The sequence below is a fragment of the Quercus suber genome, unplaced genomic scaffold (genome assembly GCF_002906115.3).
Source record: "Quercus suber isolate HL8 unplaced genomic scaffold, Cork oak 2.0 scaffold_221, whole genome shotgun sequence".
In the NCBI taxonomy this organism is placed as follows: Eukaryota; Viridiplantae; Streptophyta; class Magnoliopsida; order Fagales; family Fagaceae; genus Quercus; species Quercus suber.
In genome coordinates, this window is record NW_027069679.1 from 365,232 (window position 1) to 387,749 (window position 22,518).

Here is a 22,518-nt window from a genome sequence, read left to right on the forward strand (position 1 = left end):
TTAATGATGTGGCATATTTTTAATTAAAAAATTATAAACTAAAATTACACATGAGAAACATTATTTATCAAATTAAAAAACTATTTTCTACTGATTTTAAACACCCAGCCACGGCTTAAAAAGAAAAAGAAAAAGATTAACAATGCAAACGACACAGCAAACAAAGTAAAAAAAAAAAAGATATCCGAATGAAGCTCAAATTTCACACTTAAAATTGCATAAAAAAAAAAAAAAAAAAGCTGAGTTTGAATATGGGGTCGAATTCGGAATTGGTGCGGACTATTGAGTCGGTGTTGGGAATTTTGCTGGGCAAGTCGGTATCGGACTCGGTTGTATTGATCGTTACGACATTGTTTGCTGTGATAATCGAACTTTTGGTTTTTGTGTGGAAGAGATCGTCGGATCGGAGCAGTAATAGTTCGGTGAAGCTGGTGGAAGTGCCTAAGTTCTCGTCGTCGAACAAGGACGAGGACGATGAGGGCTTGTTCTTCCCTCTCTCTCCCCTTCTCTATCTCGTAGCTGGCTGGGTGTTTTTTTTTTTTTTAAGCCGTAGCTGGGTGTTTACAATTGGTAGAAAATAGTTTTTTAATTTGGTAAATAATGTTTCTCATGTGTAATTTTAGTTTGTAATTTTTTAATTAAAAATATGCTACATCATTAAAACAAAATGTCAAGTTATTATTTCGTTAACCATATAAGTAACACTGTTAATGGTAATTAGTAAAATGACTTATATTGCTCATTTTGAAAACTTGAGAGACCAATTGCGCATGCTTCAAACTTAAGGGACCAATTGCGCACATAAGGTAAACAGTAAACTTAAAGGACCAATATTGTAGTTTCGCCTAGATTTTCTGAAGATTATGAGATGCCAAGCCGAAGCATAACGACAACTTGGATGGTTCAATCAATATTGGAGCCACTCGAGAAAATCATTTCCCGGGCCATAAATCATCTCCAAATGGATTGATTGTCATGAGCATTTAAAGAATGAAGCACTGTTATTGAATAGAAGAAGATGCCCAACAACCACGAGGACTTTTAACATCAAATGTAGATTGGACCTTTAAAGGACATGTACATTGTTCATTCATGTGTGTACCAAATGTACACTTTTGCTCCCTCTAAAAGTCTTTTTCTTCATCACCATGCTTGAATTGCGTTAAATAATTTGGTTCTTTTATGCATGCATGTACTGTATTCGTTCAGGAACATTGATTTTAGTATTTGGCCCCATTTTGCAGAATTTTTTTAATGAACATAAAATACCAACACGAGATATTGCGACAACATATGTAAATAATGGTTCAATCAATGGGGCCATATGTTCTGAACATAAAAATTCCAATTCGATACTACGAATGTACCCATTTGGATTGGATTGTCATGTGCATAAATATAAAGGACTCTTATTGAAAAAAGCAGCCAGCTCTCATATGGGTTAACTTAAAAGCATTTGAAAAAGTTTAGGGTTTCATTTTGGAAGACTGATTGGAGTGTCAATACTATAACTAATAGATCAAACATATACTATATAATAAAAGTTGGGTTTAGACGCTGTGGTTGCGCCAAGTGACTTCATCAAATTGCATTTTTTTTTTTTAGATTTTTTAAAAATATATATAATTTTTCTTCTCCTATAATTTCTAAATTGACAAAAAGCGATGATCCTTGGTCTTTGTTCAGCTTCTCTCTCTCTCTTCCCCCCCACCCCTCCCCCCACTTCTTTTAAGGATGTTTATATTGACTGATTGAAAAGAAGAAAGAGATTCATAGGCCGATGGTCATGTTATCATGAGATGGTTGATTGGTGCATTTCTCTGCACTCGGTTGTTGGTTAGTTGTTCGGTCATTGTGCTCAGCGATGATCCTTGGTCTTTGTTCAGCTCCCCCCCCCCCCCGGGCGTTCTTATAGGCCTGGCTCATGCAAAATTCCAAACTAGAATTGTTACAAATAACAATGCCAATGTTCCCCTCAATTTAAAAGGGTCAGATTTTAATTTTTATTCCTTCGTTTTTTTTTTTTTTTTTTTTTTTTTTTTTTTTTTTTAAGTTAGGGGCTTTAAGCTTTTGGCGACCCACTCCCAGTGATTATGGTAAAGTTACTTGAACTTGGTTTATCATGGATGGTACTGCAAAAAGTGCTATTATATGTCAATTGTCATGATCCCGCATAATTACTTCAGCCTTGATGTGATTCTTTCTTTTTGTCCTGGAGCTTTCGGCGATTTAGCACTAAGAGACCGTTTGGCTTGGGTGGAAAAGCTGAACGCGTTTGCGTTTCAGCTTTTTTTTTTTTTTTTTTTTTTTTTCACGGGTTTCGGTCTTTTTACTGTTTATGTACTGTAGCGGATACTGTTCAATGAACAGTAGCCGCAAAATTTGACTTTTCAACCCAAATTTTACTGTTCACGGACCCACAATTTTCACTTTTCAGCAACTTTTTCATTAAAAATAGGTCCCACGGTACTACATTTTTTACTCTTTTTTCTCATATGAATAATTGTACCTAGTCAATTAACTTGCACTGTAGATGTTTTAATTGCCAATTATTTCAGAAACATTACATATTTAGTGGTCTTGTTCTTTNATCTTAATTTGATTACAATCCAATTTCTTCATCAAATCCATCTATTTTTTTTTTCCTGTAGTGTATTATAAAAAAAAGCAGCAACTTTCTTATTTTCATAAAAAGAGGATATAAATTCGTTATCCACTTTTTTTCAAATATATTTTGTTTTAATTTATTTTATTGGATAAATATCAAATTTTTGGATTAAAAAAAGAAGAAGCTAATAATAACATGATATTTAATGGTATAACAACTTGATTTTTATGGTATTTGATTTTAAATAAATTCCTCTATTTTTTGCCTATATCAACTTCATCACAACTTTCATTGAGGATATACACAAGGGGAGTTATTGATAATAAATTTGTAATCTACTTTTTTTCAAATATTTTTTTAATTTAATTTTTTTGGATAAATATCAAATTTTTGGATGACAAAAAGAAGAAGAAGAAGAAGCTAATAACGTTAATTAACAACATGATTTTAATGGTATAATAGAAGATAAAAAAATTGTGATTAACGTTACAACTTGACTTTTATGGTATTGGGTTTTAATTTAAATTTCTTCTTTTTTTGCTTATATCTACTTCTTCACAACTTAAAATTATTGTTTTAAATAGAAACAACTTCTTATCAACTTTTGTTTTTTGGTTGAAATTTAATTTTATTTGTTGGATATATATAAGAATGATTATGGATAATAGTTTTATAATACCGTGACTCTCACTTTAGAGTTCCAAGACACTATAAATAATAAGGCCAGTTCATGATTTTTTTTATTTATACTTTGAACGTCCAAGTATCTATCATTTTTTAGGTTGTTATTTGTTATTTGTTATTTGTTTTTTTTTTTTTTTTTTTTGTTTTTGTTTTTCTTTTCCAAGGAGTTTCCTTAAGGTTTTGAAGCACTTGATCAAAAAATACTCTTGCTATTGAGTTTTTCTCAAAAAATATTTCTTGAAGTTTATATTTACACATTTTGTTTTGATTGGGTGAAATTCGGTGCCTCTTACCTCATTTTCAAAGAAAAAGAATTCAATTTTATGTAAGTTGTGGGGACAAAGAATTTGACAACCTCGACCCATTTTATATCAAATCCAAGGCCCGCGCGAGGAAGAAGAAATGTCAGGACAACAAAGGAAGTCCAAAGTGTCAAGAAACATCGTCGAGGACGATCCTGTCCTCGGCCAGTCAAATCACAGAAGGGAAGATCGGCAGCCATCAAAGGCAGCCTCCTAAAGCACCCAAGGAAAAGGACAAGTACAATGGGTAGCCATGAGAGCATGGTGGAGGAGCAATTCAAGGAGAAGTTGTCACCTCTGCATTAAATGCCCACAACTAACGTCCTAGCCGATTAATGAGGAAATGACCCCTGAACAGTGCTGCCTTGGTTCTGCAACTCATAGGAGGTTTGGAAGAGTGGCTGATGGACAAATACTCGAGTGGTGACTTGCATGATCAACAAATAGAGAGCCAAGATCAATGGAAATGGGTATATAATGTAAGAAATCCTCCAGAAAAGGGAGGAAAAAGACAGAGAATACGGTAGCCATTTGTATCATCTATGAAACCTTAGTAAACAAGCACGGAAGAAATCATAAGAAAACCAACTCCTCAAATAGGGCCGAGGACAGAATTTCACACTTTAGTCCATGTCCTTGTTGTTCAACCCACTCATAACCATGTCTAGCTGTTGTATCCTCACTAAGGCCTATTTCTTAAACCCCATTCTCTATAAATTTATTGTATTGGGCCTGAGTTCACTCATCCAATAGTAGAAGTGCTCAAACTCAATCCTTACATAAGTTTATCTACTTTTATTTTTTAATGTTTAGTAATTTGGGTTGTTCATAATTCTTAACTATTACATTGAGGTCACCACTTAAATATGCTTTCAATTTTTTTTTTTTTAATTATTGAATTCAATGTTTTTTTATTTAAATATGCACTTGAGATTTAATTATGCAAACTCCCTTTATATTTTTTTAGGCATCTCTATATTAGTTGCATAGTTATCTACCATATTCCATTCAATTAATTTTGGACTTATATATATGATTTTATTTATTTATAAAAACTAATCTTACACAATATGCATTCACTATATAACTTAAAGTAAAAGGTTACTTTGTTAAAACAATTTTTTTTTCATTAATTTACCTATGATTCTTGATTAAGCCGTGTATCAAACGAGCATAATACTAGTATATATATAAAGTAGAGGCCTCGTGTGGGAAAGCACAAGTTTCTACCAAGTGACATATCTATGCAAAGAGAATTGAAATATTCTTAAGTGTCACATCATATATAAGAACAAATTAAATATTAACTTTTTGTTTCATTTGGCTTGATTTTTCAAGACTTTTCTAATTAAAAAGTAAAAATTCTTTGTATCCTTTAGTTTAATGTTTCAAGACTTTTCATCCTTCACACATAGACTCATGTGAGAAAACATGAGGTTTTGTCAAGTGGCGTATTTTATGCAAAGAGAATTGAAATATTCTCAAATGTCACGTTAAGATAATAACAAATTAAATATTGACTTTTTGTTCCTTTTGATTCAATGTTTCAAGACTTTTCTAATTAAAAAATAAATATTCTTTGTATCTTTGGTTTAATATTTCAAGACTTTTCATCCTTCACATATAGACCTCATGTAGGAAAGATGAAATTCTGTCAAGTGGCATATTTTATGCAAAGAAAATTGAAATATTCTCAAATGCCACGTTATAGATAATAACAAATTAAATATTGACTTTTTGTTCATTTGATTCGATGTTTCAAGATTTTTCTAATTTAAAAAAAATCTTTATATCCTTTGAACTATAAAAGCAAAGACCTCACGTGGGAAAGTATGAAGTTTTGCCAAGTACTGTATTCTAGCAAAGAGAATTGAAATATTCTTAAGTGTCAATCATAGATAAGAACAAATTAAATATTGACTTTTTGTTTTATTTGGTTTGATGTTTCAAGACTTTTCTAATTAAAAAAATAAATATTTTTTGTATCCTTTGGTTCAATGTTACAAGACTTTTCATTCTTTACACATACACACAAAACTCTTTGCATTTTAATTTACAATTTTCACCTCTTGCATTCTATATATCATCCATTTCTATAAATACCCACTCCTATAGCTACCTAATCATTGCCTATGCCTTTCAATGTCAAATGACACATATGACCAAAAATGCATATTATTTATCAAATAATCAATCTTTCGACGACACTCTACCTAGCATCTACATCACTTGCTGATGTTCATGCATAATCTCTAACTCGTATCTGTGATTGGCTGACAACACAAAGAAGGGGACTTGCATTTTATATTGAGTGACAAAGGCAATTACGATTTTGATATTATAGGTCGAATGTTGTGTGATGTTGTGTGGTTTTGTAAATGATGTGATTGAATAGTGAGTGTTTGGGATGTACTTGTTTTATTTTAGAATTAAGGAGAAAGAGAAAGACACATATCTACTATTAATGTAACTCATTACTAATAAAGTTTTATAAGAATTATACTACAATACAGATATAACATTATCCAATACCATTTTACATAAAACATTACAATATTATCCGTACAATACACGAGTAACTTACTAGTTTAGTATTAATGATGCTTAAGCTATATGTTAGATTGTTAGATGAGCTACAAAGAAGTACATCTAGACTTTTTTTTCCCCAAGACATGTTAGGTATCAAATGAATTATCATCGAGGACCTTAAAATTTAAAAATAGGGATTGAGATCCAACGAACACCAACCTATCAAGGGCATGAGATTAACTTTTTAACTTTTAACCTCAGCCTTCGATAATTATTGCACGGATTTGAATCCTATAAGTAAAAGCTACTATTTGATATGGTAGAAATGATACTAGAAAGAATTGAACTCTCTCCCACCATCGCAATTTTGACTTTTACCGTATTACGCCATAATTGCTCTGTTGTGTTCCACTATAACAAGTGACCTCTTCTTATTTGCACTCAGGACTTAAAATAGGATCATATACATGTAATAGGTTGAGTTTTGAAGACTTGAAATAGGATTGCACATATGAAATAGTTTGAGTTTAAAGTGAGTAGGCAAAACTTAAGATTTAAAGTATAGTTTTTTAGGTGTTGTATCTTAAATTTTACAATTAAATTCAACTATATAGTTGCATTGAATAATGTAGTACAAAATGGGTTATCTTTCTTTAAGAACAAATTAAATTCAACTATATAACTCATTAGCCAATAAAATCTCGTAGTTGAATTTAATTTGGGGAATTTAAAGTACTAGAGTGAGTTAGGTATTCCATAATTTTAAATAGCTCATTTAATGAAATGTGAGGCAATAAAAAAATTGTTTTAAAAAAATTGGTTTATTTTTTTTTTGATAGAGGGTGAGACAAAAAGTGTACTTATAAATAATTATAAAAAAAATTAAAAAAAAAACCTAGCTAAAAAGATGGATTAGACAAAATTTAGTTTACTTTTTTGCTTAAAAAGATGAGCTAGACAAAAACGAGCAACTATAGAATTTTACCTAAATTTTGTCTAAACAAACGTCAATGCCCTTGCAAGTTGCCTCATGTCACATTCCAACAAGAGATAATGACATGCTTTGTATATTTTCTTCTCTCTCTCTCTCTCTCTCTCTCAATGGCATTATTTTTTTCTTCATATGTATGAAGTTTGTTGGAAAATTTTTGCTTGCAGGAATTAAAATGTCAAGAGTTCTTCTGAGAGTAAATAATTTGTAGAGAATACTATCTCTCTTTTTCTTTTCTTTTTGAGATACCAAATCTCTTGATTATTGATGATAGAGGAGAGCTTGTACAAAGGACTATGGCCTTTCCCAGAGAGGTTGGTGACCTGGAACTAGGGTATATTAACAAGTTGTCTTATTTGATGCTGATTGCCCAACATTTGGTCTTATATGGCCCCAAATAAATTCAAATGAGGGACATCTCTATGAATACTAATAAAAATTCAACTCTGTAGACAAAATTAACTGTAACGCAGCAACCAGAATTCAACAGAATAGCATCTTCATGTGAATGACAATAACATATGTAAAGCAAAAGGTTTATAGGTTGACAAAGGGAGTAAAAATTATATGTTGCTTTTGGTCATCATGTGGAAAGCTAGAATACAAATTTCTCTCACCAACTACTATAGCAGCATGAGATTTACATGTTTTGAGAAATGCCTTTATGAAACAGTCTCATAAGATAATTTTTCCTCACACTCACATATTTATTGCCAAAAACATTGATTTTCAGTGTATAAAATTATTAATTTCCTCAAAAACTTAAACTATTAAGAAATTATAAATTTAATCAATTAATCAATATTTTAACATAAAAATCAAATTTACAAACATTAACTTCAATGAAAAAAATTGTGATTAGAATAGAACAGAATACCCAAAAATAAATCTATCACATCAAAGGGTGACTTTCTTTGTCAATGGTCCATCTTACCTTTAAGCATTCTTTTTTTTAGAAAATTACCTTTAAGCATTCTTGGTTTCACTAATAAAATTTCCTAAACATATATATAATAAAAGAATGTGAATTATTCTCTTGAAAACCACTTCCATCCAATAGCTAAGAGGCTCAGGAAAAAGAAGAACTGATTCCACAGCTTGAAAACTGGGTGCTGCTTGAGGTCCGTGCTAAGTGGGGCAATGATTTATTACATATTTAGTGGTCTTGTTCTTTGTGGAAGTTCCACCAGCCCTTCTTCACAAAAGAATTAAAATGTTGGTCAACAAAAATGAAGCAAGCATAGCATTTTTCTTACCTATGAAACCTTGATTCCAAATTTCCAATTGTAACAAATTTTATATGCTTTTATTGTAGGTGTGGGGAAGGGGGTTTTGTTTCTATACACAACAAGCAAATTCAGTAAAACTTAACAGTAAATTGATGGTCCGCTAAGAGTTTTATAATTGAGTAACATTGTTCAATTCTCTCCCTAAAATATTAGTTTCTAATTAATTCAATTCATTCAATTTGTAAAAACATTTGTTGTTAAATGAGATACTTGAATTTGAATTTCATTTACATTAAAGGGGAAAAAAAAAAAAAGCTTATTTGCCTTAGATTCTTAGAATGATAAATAACAATCATTTCTCTTACATAATGACCGTCTTCAATTTGTAATCTTATAGTATCTCTTCGTAAAAATATAAAATAATTTTTGTTTAAACTTCTTTAACTATATAGAGTCCGTTAGGGAACTATTTATTTTACTAAAATTAAAAGTTTTTTGCTGAAAGTATTTATATATATATATATATAAATAAAAGAAGCTAAAAACTAGCTTTAAAACAATGAATTCCATTTAATAGTGTGATGAGACTCAATTTAAAAATAAATATAAATTAACTTTTTCTCAAATTTAAAATGAATCTGTGGACAACTAAATTTCTCGGTTCGAAATAAGTCAAACGAGTAAAAATAGTTGTACAAATGCGAATTTGTATTGAATATATGTGTGGTACAATTCTCTGTAATTACAAAAGAGTGATCCTCTGATTCGATCTCCTTGAAAGATTTGTTGATTGGAGTTGTGGTAATGTGATTTTGATTTGAACACCAAATATACTTTAATTTGGCTAAAGAATGGATCGAAGACCTTTGAAACAGAATTACAACGAATCTCTGGCTATGAGCTTGTTAGAAATCCTTTGTTCTTCACGTTCTTCGTGTGTTCTTCGTCTTTGAAGATTTGTGGTGGAAGTTCTTCGGGGCTTTAGAGGCTTGAATCCGTAGAGCTTCACTGATTTGTGGTTTGTGAGGTTTCTGGAGGCTTTTGAGCTTGATTCCAGTGAACTTTGAGATCTAGGAATATGATTTGGATGATTAGTCTTTGAAGATTTGTGGTGGAAGTTCTTCGGGGCTTTAGAGGCTTGAATCCGTAGAGCTTCACTGATTTGTGGTTTGTGAGGTTTCTGGAGGCTTTTGAGCTTGATTCCAGTGAACTTTGAGATCTAGGAATATGATTTGGATGATTCCTCTTTGAATGTTCTTCGTATTCGAAGGTTTGTGGTGGAAGTTCTTCGGGGCTTTAGAGGCTTGAATCCGTAGAGCTTCACTGATTTGTGATTTGTTGATGTTTTTGGAGGCTTTTGAGCTTGATTCCAGTGAACTTTGAGATCTAGGAATATGATTTGGATGATTTTCCTTCGAATGTTCTTCGTATTGGAAGTTGAAGTTCTTGAAGTTCTTGGAGGCTTTAGAGCTTGGTTCCAGCAGAGCTTCTGGACTTCTGAGTATTTCAAATGGCTTGGTGTCCTCTCCAAATCTCTTGATCTCAGATCTCCTTCCCAGATCTCCTTCAAATGCCTTAGGAAGGCTTCTATTTATAGGAGTTTAGGGGTAGGTAAGCGACACGTGGCGGAGTCTGATTGGTGACACGTGGCAGACCTTGATTGGTCCGCTTATGTCATCGCTTGCACGTGCGAGACTGCATATGTCATCGCTTATACGTGTGATGATGTATAATTGGTCTTTGCATGACACTTGGCAAATTTCTGTTGGTTTCTGAGTAATGATAGCAAAACTTAGCAGCAATACGTGGCGCTTTGTAATTGGCCGTATTTTGTGGACTTAATAGTATGATGTATCAGCTTGTGATAGGTCGGAAATTTTCCCTGTCTACAGAATCCTTATTGCAAGGAAAACAAGCTTCCATTATTTGTGAATGTTCAAAACGACAAGCTAAGTTTAGAGTATGCACTAACAGTCAAAACTGGTTTTCCAGAAAATTCTTGTTGCTGCGACATGACAGTCGACAGGACTAAACACTCAGGAATCTGGAACTACCAATCTTCAGCCACTACTTTGTCGTGTCTTTTCTACAACTCGTTGGTTACGCCGCGACAAACATTAAGAGAAAGTTTATAGAAAAATAAAATAAAATCACAACAGCCATCATGACAGATTGTTAACGGTAGATAATAACAACAATAATAATAACATGAGTTTAGAGAAAAATCTGTAAAGATTTGTTAATTTAATTCTTGTAAAAAATAGTTTAAAATTTTGTGTCGGTAAACATTAGACGTAGCGTTGCTCCAAATATTTTTTTTTTGAGAAGAAAAGATCATAGTTATTAATTTAAATGAGAATTAAGTGAGTATAAACAAAAGATCATAGCGTTGCTCCAAATATAAACAAAAGAAAATGAGTATTAAGTGAGTATTTGATAACAGATTAAAAATTAGTTTTTTTTTCTTAAATTATTTATTGTTTATAGGTCCAACACTACCTTTTGCATTAACTTTATTTTAAATATTATAACATTCAATTTTTTTTTTATTTAAATAAACTAGTTTTTAACTTTTTAGTTTACATTATGCAAATATGTTACTAAAAATAAGCAATTTTCAAACAAACATACCCAAAAAGATTAGTATATTAAAAAATCAAATAGAATTTGGACAAGTAAGTATTATGGGATTAGATATTGGAAATGAAATAGTATAGGATTGATGGAAGTTAAAATGTCTTATCTCCATTATAAGCAAAGATCATAGTTATTAATTTATGTCTACTTTGAGGGACCATAGTGTAGTCATAATGGAGGACCACCTAGTCGTTTGTGAGTGTTCTTGGTCCCCAGGAAAAAGCCCTCACTGTATTTCTGTTCATACATTAGCCATAGACTATGACTATCCATTCATATCCCTAGACTCTATAGAAAATTGTACCTTAATTTGCCGACCTCGTTATGCTTTAGGACACTAACTGTTGTTTCATCTAACATCTTCGTAGGTTCCAAAGATTGTTAAAATGTACACATTTCCAGACCATGGGAAATTTGTTTGTTTCTAAACAGATACTGCCAAGTATTATTAAGGTTAATGCTGTGACTGTGATGAATAGTTATTGGGTACTGTTATTGGATATTGTTAACAGGTGTATTTAGAATAATTGATATCACTTTTATAAAAAATAATAAAAATTATTAAAATATTAATTGTTTTTTTTCTTTTTCTATAATTTTTTTTAGTGATTTATTAACAAATATCTTTAGACCATCCGGTAACATTTTTCCATTGTTATTTTTCATCTTTGAAATTCATTTCACTTTTTTAAGTTGTGATGAATTGTTATTTTCATCTTTTAAAATTCTTTTTTTGTTAATTTTACCATTTAGGTTCATATTTGTTAAGTTGATCATTCTGTCCCTTTCTATGTAAAGTTACTGTCAAACTCCTTTCCAACAACATAATTTTGAATTTCTTTTCATTTTCAATACTGAAAACATACTTACATTTTTTAAATAAAAATATTAAATACAAAAAATTTCAATTTTAAAACTCACAATTCTCTCTCTCTCTCTCTCTCTGTACAAAGATGTATCTTGGCTTAATTTTACGGTTTTGGGTTTTTACTCCGTGAACAAATCTATGTCTTCGAGAGAGTTGCTAATGTGTTGTTTTTCTTATGCTTTTTCATTCATGGTGAATGTTGTGGTTGAATTGGTTAACTAATTACTTGAACTTTTTTTTAGAAGAAATTACTGAGACTTACTACCCGTTTGGATTGCGTTTCTGGTCCCCAGTGTTTTGGCGTTTTGGCTTTTTTTTTTTTTTTTTTTTTTGAAGTCAATTTTCATGTGATTATGTATGCACTATTCACATGACCCACAAACCTCTTTTTTAAACAAAACTTTTATTAAAAATAGGTCTCATAGCACTATTTACACATTTAAAAATTATTTTGCTACAGTGTTTTTAGTTTTCAGTAAAATAAACGGTATTCAAACGAACCATTAATTATGAATTATTGATTAAAATTTGTGGTAAACCATATTAAGGGTCTAGACAGCATGTTATTATTAAACAAATTAGTTGGTACTTGGTAGGATTATAAGTATTATAAATCTCAGCAGTGGGTGGGTTCAATTACCAAAAACCATAATTTGCACTCAAATTGAGCAAAAATAGAGTAAAAAACCTTCTCTGAATTTGTCCTTCAAAAATATATATATATATATATATATAATCAAATAATCTTTAAACATGCTAAAAGAATTCTCATCGGTCATCACCAGGGGTGACTCACGTACTAAATTAAATATGCATTCTTTCTTTGTCCGCTAAAGGCTATTCTAGTATTCTACCTATAATCTTTAAATAAAAGAACTCCATCCAACGTGGGTTTTGATTGTAGTTGAAATATGACCAATAAGTCGATGTTCTTTTTTTTTTTTGAGAGAGACATAAGTCGATGTTCTTTGACATACATAAAATGATATTTTTATCTTAACCAAAGATTGAGTCACTGTCTATCTAGATAAATAAACATTATCTTTGCAGTGACATATATATATAAGTCGAGGGCTGAGATTCTGAGATTGTTCGAGCTTAGTTACTCAAAATTTCACATTCCTTTTTTAGTACTTGCTACATAGTTTAATAATTTTGTTAACTAAGGTAGATTAAACTTCAAAGTTCAACCCTTGTACCCAATGGTACTACCTAGGAGCCTGGAGGCTCAATTTTCATAATATAGAAGCAGATACTAGTAAGCGTAAAAGGATAAATCACACGTATCAATAACGTAAGTGAAACCTAAAATTTAACATCAAGTACAGCTTAATATTTTTATTTTTAATTTTCTTTTCTAATGAAAGGATATGAACTTAAGACGAGTCGAGACCCTATTGCAGGAGAAAGTATCTTTTACATCAAAACTATGCAACATGCATGCTTCTCATGACATGAGGTTTCGTATACAATTTGGTCCTCTAATTATTAGACAAACTTCAATTTGGTCCCTTAACTATTAATTGTATTAATTTAGTCTCTAAAATTTTAAAATCAAATCAATGTTAGTTAAAATTTACGTGATTTTGAGAATTTTACACTTTTCACACAAACCTTTTAACATATGCTTCATTTTCACGCATGTTATTTTTGGTTAAAATGTACTTGAAGATGAGATTTAAGGATGAAATTGACTTGAATTTGAAAGTGGAAAATTGAATTGATGCAATCAATAGTTAACTTAAAAGATCAAATTGTTATTCCACTCGTTAGAGCATTCCCAATGACTTATGCGTAAGCCTTAAAAATGCATAATAGATTATCCTGTTAATCCAAATGCACAAAAAAAAAAAGCCCCTTGCATTGGCAATTTGGCATTGTCATTTTGCATCCAAAATTTAAAACTTGTTATAGTTTTACTATTCTTCAAAGATACGTACTACAGTAGCCATTTTACAAACATATATTGAGTATTTTATTCATTGAATGTGTGGCATTGGGTGGATGGGGTTCAGCTGCTGTTGCTGTATTGCTGGTAAGTGTAAAAAAAATATTCTAACATGGCACAAGGTAAAACATATATAATTTTAACGTAATGTATTGTAAAATAAATAATTAGAGGTAGCGTGTGTCATAAAGAATGATTATGTAAAATAAATAAATAAATAAATTCTTTAGATTCTAAAAGACTAGTGGGTTCCAGTTAGTTCAATTGGAAAAACTTCTAATGGTTGAATAAGAATCTGAAATTCAATCCCCGCCTATACTGAAAACTGATTAGTGTCTTAGTCTGATGATAAAAAGTTATCATCAGAAGAAAATGCTATAAGTTAAAATTCTCTTAAAATTTTATTTTATTTTTTCTAGTGGACTTAAAGCCATCTAAAAAATTTTAAAAAAAGAAAAAGAAAAAGTAGGGCTTAGCTGTGAACTGTCAAATAATAAAATTGCAACTTGCAATTATTGTAACTTCGATTACAAATTTGAGATGACCTCTCACTATCTCTCTTAATTATAATAAACTGTTAGGTTCTGCTATTGGACCGGATCAACTAACTACAGTAACTAAAAGGGCAATAGTCTAATCCAACTTTATTTCTATTTTTATGTGCATTATGAGACATAAAGTGGAGTTCACTAATATGAAAACTCATGCACATTTGACAAAAAAGTTATATGATGCTTTGCTGGGATGCTTCAACGAAATATAGATATATTCGCCACTTGAATTATAAAAATGGCAATTTGTTCATGGTTTGGGATCCACATTAATTCAATTTTTTTTTAGGTCAAAATTTATAAATATTCCCAATCTGATTAACATCTAATCTAAAGCCCAAACACACCGTCAAAACAATGACATCATGGGCCATAATCAACATATCTCTCTAGATCTTTCTCCCCCAAAAATATAATAATAATAATAATAATAATAATCACTTTATGGTATAGATTGTATAATGTGTTTTTAAACACTTGATCATTTGGCAGATTGGGCACAACTCTATGTGCGACATTCCTTTCGGAGTGCCTACGCTACGTTGAAAAATAATATTTAAAAAAAAAAAAATTATGACCTACACAACCTTCCCTTCGGCCTTTTCCTTTCTTCTTCATGGTCGCATCCTTATAAAAAAGAAGATAAATAACTAGAAAATTAGGATTAACAGGTAATCTCCTAGGTATGATACAAATAGAGTCTTGGCATCATTTTAATAAATTTAGTGAAATAATTTCAGAACTATTAAGTTGCTACACTATGATTGTTATACAATATAAGAAGTGTTAATACTGTTCTTTATGTAATAATGATGTTGTACTAATTATAATGGACCGAGTACTCGAGGGAGTTATCAAATGCTCAAAGAGTAAACGACCCTAGCAATGAAAAAAATGGCCAATTCAGCAAATTATATAAAAAATTGTGTTTATTTATTTATTGTCTCTAGCAATGCCCAATGACATTTCATTTTAAGAAGTGCTACGTTTACAACATTTTCACAATACTTTTATAATGACAAATCATAAGTGGTAAGTTGTTATTGGTTTTAAATTGAACTTACAACTTAAATTACTTTTTTGTCCACCAATAAGAACCCGTATAAGAACCAGTCATATAAAAATGTTGTAAACATATCATTTCTCTATCTTATTTGACCTCTTAGTTAATTAGGTTGACAATTAAATTTCATTTAACCAATTATGTTGTAATAGTTTTAGCAATTAAAATACCACAATCAAGCAAGTCATCAAACCACCGACTATGGACTCCTTGACCGAAACTATTGGCTTTCTGTCCGGAGCTGTAATATGATCATAAAGACCCCTATTTTAGCTTCTCAAAAAAAAAAAAAAAAAAAAAAAGAGGGGCAAGTCATCAAACCAAAGGCAATAAACATACAACAATGAACCCATATTTTAGGATGTTCAGCTATGTGAAAGTGTCTAGACTCTAGATAGTTGGATCTTGTGATACGTATAAAATGACTAGCCCACTTCCTTTGAAAACTTGACTATAGATAGGACATTTTCATGTCCCACCAAGCGGCCAAGTGGCACACTTAGGTACAAGATTCGAAATTGCTGAAATTTTCATTTCCTATCTGCAAAATGCTAATACTCCTCCGTCAATTGCGTACTAAACATTAACCTTTGAATCATTCTCCATTAATTCCTTTCCATAATGGTAAAATGCATGCGATTAGTCCCTAAACTCTATTTTTTTTTTTTAGAATCAGTCCCTAAACTCTATTAATCATAGTAGATTGTAGTGTTGAGACCCATGGTAAGACGGTTATTACTTATTATTCATTTTCCCCATGATTTATGGTGATTATCTAATTACGATGTTGTGCCTTTGCAGTAAAATCATTTTCCTTTTTCCTCTTGTTTGTGTTTGTATCTCAAAAATAGATTTCTAGCGAATACACCAATTACGATGCTGGTGTCATCACTGTCATGCTATCAACTGATCTAAGTGCTTGGACCAAATCATCCTAGAAGTATATGCTAATATAATTACCAACTTTTTTTAACGTAGATATGGTAAAATTTAAACTTATACTATTTATTTTATGATGATTGTTTATATTATTAAGCTGAAACACCAATTAACTTTTAGTGTAAATGATTTGAATAATTACTAACTACTAGCCCTCCATCAACAATTGCAGAGTTTTTTTTTTTTTTTTTAAGTGGTCTATAGTACACTAATATAAGTTTAGGAAGTTTTGTTACTATTGTTTAATTAATATTTTTCAGTATTTAAAAATATTACATATATTTTTACTCACACATATTTTCATAAAACAATATCAATATTACTAGAAAATCTCGGCGCTTAATTTTCTAAGTTAATTATTGAGTGTGATGCCACTGAAGCTGTCACACTTCTCTCAATCAACTCTTAATGCTAACAGGCTCTTTAACCCGACTTTGATGAATACAGAAAATTCTCCTCTGGCTTTCCAAAAGTCAAGGCAGCTAGTTTGGCTGTCATCAAACTAGCTTCCTCCTTTTTGTCTTGTGCTTATCCTCCTAGTGATGTAACTGCTATCCTAAACTTAGGTTGCTCTTCTATTTGTACCACCCACGTGGTTCGGGTTATCTAGCGCATTGTCTTATCCTTTTAACCCAAAAAAAAAAAAACATACAACAAACTGCCATCGTGTACTCAACTCTAATTCCAACTGTTTACTATAAAAATTATGCGAAACACAACTTTCATGATCCGGAATTATAAAATACAAAAGCTCATTTAAAAAAAAAAAAAAAGAAGAAAAGAAAGAAACATGTACACGTTGACTACTTGTAATATGAGGCAATTTTAATTTCTGCTCATTTATAGTTTAGAAAGTGATACTTTATCTGCGTAAGTTGCACTTCATTCACGTACACTTATAAAATCACATTAATGTCATCTCAATAATTTTCATGAGCCCTTCTATAATTAATATATATATATATATATATATATATTCATATTTGTGGATGTAAAAAAAAAAGACATAATTTACATTCTCGAATACTACTTTATCTATTTTACTAATCTATTTAACAATACACTCAACATTCTAGTTTTTATTTTTACATATAACCCAATAAAATAAAATAAAAAATTGTTTCTCTCTCTCTCTCTCTCTCTCCAATAATATATATATATATATATATATTATATGTTTACAACCCATGAATATAGGTTGTATATTTGAGAACTCACTATTCATGGTTACTAAAAAATATAGCAATACATACTTGAATTAAGGGGAAATTTGGGGTATTAGTTGGCAAAGTGCATTCTCTGGGCTTGCAAAATTTCAAAATGATTAATTATTAATAGTCATGTCATCAATCAATTGTTTAAATTCAAGTTTTTGTAGTTTAAAATAATATAAAAGATAAGTTTATTGATTGAATAGTAAATAACAACTAATTGACATAAATATTGGTATACGTGTTAAGAACATGTAACCAAATAGTGGAATTTTTAAAATATAAATAATAAGTTATTAGATGATATAATATTTGCTTAGAATTATATAAAGTATAACTTAAACACAACCAATATACATATATATAAGCAATTTTAATTTATTTAGTTAGCTTATTAAACATTATTACATAAGTGATGAATAAATTAGTTATTAGTTGAATATATTCAAAATTTATAATGAATATACCCTTTATATATGTTGTAGGGTCAGTTTTTGCGGCCCATGCCCAAGGAAGTATGGATTAGGAGCCCACCGAGCCCAAAACAATAAATTTTGTAGAGAATGGGTGAAAGGGCTAGGCTAATAATGAAAATAACAGTATTAAACAACAACACCAATGGGAGGAATTGAATTAATGTGCTCTCGGACTAATATGAGTACTCCGTCCGAAGAGATGTTTTTCATTGATCATCTAAGGTTACAATTCCTGGGGCTACAACCATCTCCTATATCCTTTTTCTCTCCTGTTTTTCGATCCTCTCCTATCAGAGGCACCAATAAAAAATTGTTTCTCTCTTCTCTCTCTCTCTCTCTCTCTCTCTCTCTCTCTCTCTCCAATAATATATATATATATATTATATGTTTACAACCCATGAATATAGGTTGTATATTTGAGAACTCACTATTCATGGTTACTAAAAAATATAGCAATACATACTTGAATTAAGGGGAAATTTGGGGTATTAGTTGGCAAAATGCATTCTCCGGGCTTGCAAAATTTCAAAATGATCAATTATCAATAGTCATGTCATCAATCAATTGTTTAAATTCAAGTTTTTGTAGTTTAAAATATCATAAAAGATAAGTTTATTGATTGAATAGTAAATAACAACTAATTGACATAAATATTGGTATACGTGTTAAGAACATGTAACCAAATAATGGAATTTTTAAAATATAAATAACAAGTTATTAGATGATATAATATTTGCTTAGAATTATACAATGAATAACTTGAACACAACCAATATATGTATATATAAGCAATTTTAATTTATTTAGTTAGCTTATTAAACATTATTACATAAGTGATGAATAAATTAGTTATTAGTTGAATATATTCAAAATTTATAATGAATATATCCTTTATATATGTTGTAGGGTCGGTGTTTGTAGCTCAAGCCCAAAAGATATGGGTTAAAGGCCCAACGAACCCAGGACAATGAATTTGTAGAGAGTGGGTGAAAGAGCTGGGCTGGTTATGAATTAAACAATGGTTGGCTAGGTTACTTGCAGTGATGATAACATGAAATAATGCTTGAACAACTCCCTGAATGAATGTCCGAAGAGATGTTTTATTAAGTGAACAGTAATTACAACATTCAGAATTACAGTAAAGCTTTTCTTTCTTTTTTCTTGTCCCCTATCATCAGGGACACTTCTTCTTTATATAGCCCCCTTTCCCATCATCTCCATCGTCCACCTGTTCTTCATCTGTGTATCTACTTAAGTACATGTCACGTCATGTGTCTACTTTAGTTCTTTGTGAGTGGTGGTAGCTGAGGTTACACTGTTCAAGGATCTTCTCCACATAAATGCTGCCAGAAAAGCTGTTGCAGTGCATTAAATAAGGTGGTAGCAGCTTTTCCTTTAGATATTTTTTAGTTTTGATCATCTCCAGACCTACCCAGAACTTATCATTATCATTGGGATTGCTAGGAAGATCATTTGGATCTTCCACACGTTTGATTGATCAAGGTTATTTGTGACCGAGGAGTAAGACATCTTCGGACCAGTAGTGGCCTCTTCGGACGGTACTCCCCCTCTACTTCTAGGCTTCCTGCCTTCAGATGAGCCGTTCCAACCAACTATTGCTCCTCGGGAATATAATACTCCTCAACATGGTGCCCTAGGCCCATTGAGTAGCTCTGAGTTTTTATCCCCCAGATATGTATATCTATAAATTTTTTTTTTATAAACTTTATTAAGTGTATGTGTATCTTACGATACACGATACGATTCAATACATGATACAGAAGAATCAAAAATCGATTAACAGTAAGATTCACGTTTTGACAATTATGTATATATATATATATATATATAGATGAAGTTGTATCCCTTATAATTGCAATATTAAAATCTTGCAGGAAAAAATTCCCTACTTTTTTTTGCTGAATATATTCCCCACCGTCTAGTATATATAATATTGAGACGTATTTTTTTTCCCTTTTTTGCTGTATTTGAGACTCAATTGAGTAACCCATAGGCCATAAGTTATATATATATGTGTGTGTGTGTGTGTGTGTATGTGAGGTTCAAAAGCTTAGTTGGGTCAAGTATATTTTTGTGTTGATAAGAAGGTAAGTGCATTAAAACAACAAATTACTACAAGGGGTTTACCAAAAAAATTTACTACAAGGGAGTTGGAATAGAGTACGAATTAGAGATATTAAAATAAAGATAAACAAAAACCTCAACAAAATCATATAAGTGCTTTCATATATGGTTGTGCCCTAGAACCTGGAATTTTTTCAACAGCATATGCTGTTGAAAAATGATGAAGCTTGTTATGAAGGGAATGTTCCTTAATCATATTTTAAAACCATTTTGGCATCAAAATCAATATCCATACAGTAGTGGATGCAATAACAGTACTCGACTCGATCTCAAGGCAATACAGATGAAATCAGCCTTAGTTACCTCCTGTTATCCCTAATTAATTAACCTGCAACACATGCACTTACCACACTAGATGAATCAATTATGATATATGACTGTACGGTCGATATTTCACACCTTTCCCAAAAAAAAAAAAAAAAACATACTCAGTCATATATTTAATTTTTATTTATGACAGAAACTTGAGTGGATAGATATATCTACCTATTAATAATCTATAATCTTTAACATATAAAAAACCAAAATAGTTTTTATGCAAAAAAAAAAAGTTGAATTTTTAATTGAAGAGAACTTGAATATATTGAGATATTGACAATATATATATATATATATATATATAAATGAAGCAAGCATAGCATTTTTCTTACCTATGAAACCTTGATTCCAAATTTCCAATTGTAACAAATTTTATATGCTTTTATTGTAGGTGTGGGGAAGGGGGTTTTGTTTCTATACACAACAAGCAAATTCAGTAAAACTTAACAGTAAATTGATGGTCCGCTAAGAGTTTTATAATTGAGTAACATTGTTCAATTCTCTCCCTAAAATATTAGTTTCTAATTAATTCAATTCATTCAATTTGTAAAAACATTTGTTGTTAAATGAGATACTTGAATTTGAATTTCATTTACATTAAAGGGGGAAAAAAAAAGAAGCTTATTTGCCTTAGATTCTTAGAATGATAAATAACAATCATTTCTCTTACATAATGACCGTCTTCAATTTGTAATCTTATAGTATCTCTTCGTAAAAATATTAAATAATTTTTGTTTAAACTTCTTTAACTATTTAGAGTCTGTTAGGGAACTATTTATTTTACTAAAATTAAAATTTTTTTGCTGAAAGTATTTATATATATATATATATATAAATAAAAGAAGCAAAAAACTAGCTTTGAAACAATGAATTCCATTTAATAGTGCAATGAGACTCAATTTAAAAATAAATATAAATTAACTTTTTCTCAAATTTAAAATGAATCCTTGTTGCAAGGAAAACAAGCTTATATTATTTGTGAATGTTCAAAACGACAAGCTAAGTTAAGAGTATGCACTAACAGTCAAAACTGGTTTTCCAGAAAATTCTTGTTGCTGCGACATGACAGTCGACAGGACTAAACACTCAGGAATCTGGAACTACTAATCTTCAGCCACTATTTTGCCGTGTCTTTTCTACAACTCGTTGGTTACGCCGCAACAAACATTAAGCGCAACAAACATTAAGAGAAAGTTTATAGAAAAATAAAATAAAATCACAACAGCCATCATGACAGATTGTTAACGGTAGATAATAATAACAATAATAATAATAATAATAATGTTAACATGAGTTTAGAGAGAAATCAGTAAAGATTTGTTAATTTAATTGTTGTAAAAAATAGTTCAAAATTTTGTGTCGGTAAACATTAGACGTAGCGTTGCTCCAAATATAAACAAAAGAAAATGAGTATTAAGTGAGTATTTGATAACAGATTAAAAATTAGTTTTATTTTTCTTAAATTATTTATTGTTTATAGGTCCAACACTACCTTTTGCATTAACTTTATTTTAAATATTATAACATTCAATTTTTTTTTTAAATAAACTAGTTTTTAACTTTTTAGTTTACATTATACAAATATATTACTAAAAATAAGAAATTTTCAAACAAACATACCCAACAAGATTAGTATATTAAAAAATCAAATAGAATTTGGACAAGTAAGTATTATGGGATTAGATATTGGAAATGAAATAGTATAGGATTGATGGAAGTTAAAATGTCTTATCTCCATTATAAGCAAAGATCATAGTTATTAATTTATGTCTACTTTGAGGGACCATAGTGTAGCCATAATGGAGGACCACCTAGTCGTTTGTGAGTGTTCTTGGTCCCCAGGAAAAAGCCCTCACTGTATTTCTGTTCATACATTAGCCATAGACTATGACTATCCATTCATATCCCTAGACTCTATAGAAAATTGTACCTTAATTTGCCGACCTCGTTATGCTTTAGGACACTAACTGTTGTTTCATCTAACATCTTCGTAGGTTCCAAAGATTGTTAAAATGTACA